Source organism: Phaseolus vulgaris, chromosome 11 (genome assembly GCF_051622355.1).
Source record: "Phaseolus vulgaris cultivar YP4 chromosome 11, ASM5162235v1, whole genome shotgun sequence".
Classification (NCBI taxonomy): Eukaryota; Viridiplantae; Streptophyta; class Magnoliopsida; order Fabales; family Fabaceae; genus Phaseolus; species Phaseolus vulgaris.
In genome coordinates this window covers 55,360,001-55,362,500 of record NC_143508.1, presented here as the reverse complement: position 1 = coordinate 55,362,500, position 2,500 = coordinate 55,360,001, and positions in this window count along the sequence as shown.

Sequence of the window (2,500 nt, the reverse complement as noted above, 5' to 3'; positions counted from 1 at the left end):
ACCAAGCCACAAAATCAAGCCAAAACACCAAAATCATGAACTTGGCTATGCACCAACCATGTCAAGATCAATTCCTTTTGATCCCAAACTTCTCCCACATCACTTTGAAGGCATTTGTGAGGATTCAGTCCAGCCACTTTTCCAAAACCATGATTTTCGTTTTTCACCAAAATCACCACCAAGCCACAAAATCAAGCCAAAACACCAAAATCATGAACTTGGCTATGCACCAACCATGTCAAGATCAATTCCTTTTGATCCCAAACTTCTCCCACATCACTTTGAAGGCATTTGTGAGGATTGAGTCCAGCCAGTTTTCCAAAACCATGATTTTCGTTTTTCACCAAAATCACCACCAAGCCACAAAATCAAGCCAAAACACCAAAATCATGAACTTGGCTATGCACCAACCATGTCAAGATCAATTCCTTTTGATCCCAAACTTCTCCCACATCACTTTGAAGGCATTTGTGAGGATTGAGTCCAGCCAGTTTTCCAAAACCATGATTTTCGTTTTTCACCAAAATCACCACCAAGCCACAAAATCAAGCCAAAACACCAAAATCATGAACTTGGCTATGCACCAACCATGTCAAGATCAATTCCTTTTGATCCCAAACTTCTCCCACATCACTTTGAAGGCATTTGTGAGGATTGAGTCCAGCCAGTTTTCCAAAACCAACATTTTCGTTTTTCACCAAAATCACCACCAAGTCACAAAATCATGAACTTGGCTATGCACCAACCATGTCAAGATCAATTCCTTTTGATCCCAAACTTCTCCCACATCACTTTGAAGGCATTTGTGAGGATTGAGTCCAGCCAGTTTTCCAAAACCATGATTTTCGTTTTTCACCAAAATCACCACCAAGCCACAAAATCAAGCCAAAACACCAAAATCATGAACTTGGCTATGCACCAACCATGTCAAGATCAATTCCTTTTGATCCCAAACTTCTCCCACATCACTTTGAAGGCATTTGTGAGGATTGAGTCCAGCCACTTTTCCAAAACCATGATTTTCGTTTTTCACCAAAATCACCACCAAGCCACAAAATCAAGCCAAAACACCAAAATCATGAACTTGGCTATGCACCAACCATGTCAAGATCAATTCCTTTTGATCCCAAACTTCTCCCACATCACTTTGAAGGCATTTGTGAGGATTGAGTCCAGCCAGTTTTCCAAAACCATGATTTTCGTTTTTCACCAAAATCACCACCAAGCCACAAAATCAAGCCAAAACACCAAAATCATGAACTTTGCTATGCACCAACCATGTCAAGATCAATTCCTTTTGATCCCAAACTTCTCCCACATCACTTTGAAGGCATTTGTGAGGATTGAGTCCAGCCAGTTTTCCAAAACCATGATTTTCGTTTTTCACCAAAATCACCACCAAGCCACAAAATCACCACCAAGTCACAAAATCATGAACTTGGCTATGCACCAACCATGTCAAGATCAATTCCTTTTGATCCCAAACTTCTCCCACATCACTTTGAAGGCATTTGTGAGGATTGAGTCCAGCCAGTTTTCCAAAACCATGATTTTCGTTTTTCACCAAAATCACCACCAAGCCACAAAATCAAGCCAAAACACCAAAATCATGAACTTGGCTATGCACCAACCATGTCAAGATCAATTCCTTTTGATCCCAAACTTCTCCCACATCACTTTGAAGGCATTTGTGAGGATTGAGTCCAGCCAGTTTTCCAAAACCATGATTTTCGTTTTTCACCAAAATCACCACCAAGCCACAAAATCAAGCCAAAACACCAAAATCATGAACTTGGCTATGCACCAACCATGTCAAGATCAATTCCTTTTGATCCCAAACTTCTCCCACATCACTTTGAAGGCATTTGTGAGGATTCAGTCCAGCCACTTTTCCAAAACCATGATTTTCGTTTTTCACCAAAATCACCACCAAGCCACAAAATCAAGCCAAAACACCAAAATCATGAACTTGGCTATGCACCAACCATGTCAAGATCAATTCCTTTTGATCCCAAACTTCTCCCACATCACTTTGAAGGCATTTGTGAGGATTGAGTCCAGCCAGTTTTCCAAAACCATGATTTTCGTTTTTCACCAAAATCACCACCAAGCCACAAAATCAAGCCAAAACACCAAAATCATGAACTTGGCTATGCACCAACCATGTCAAGATCAATTCCTTTTGATCCCAAACTTCTCCCACATCACTTTGAAGGCATTTCTGAGGATTCAGTCCAGCCACTTTTCCAAAACCATGATTTTCGTTTTTCACCAAAATCACCACCAAGCCACAAAATCAAGCCAAAACACCAAAATCATGAACTTGGCTATGCACCAACCATGTCAATATCAATTCCTTTTGATCCCAAACTTCTCCCACATCACTTTGAAGGCATTTGTGAGGATTCAGTCCAGCCACTTTTCCAAAACCATGATTTTCGTTTTTCACCAAAATCACCACCAAGCCACAAAATCAAGCCAAAACACCAAAATCATGAAC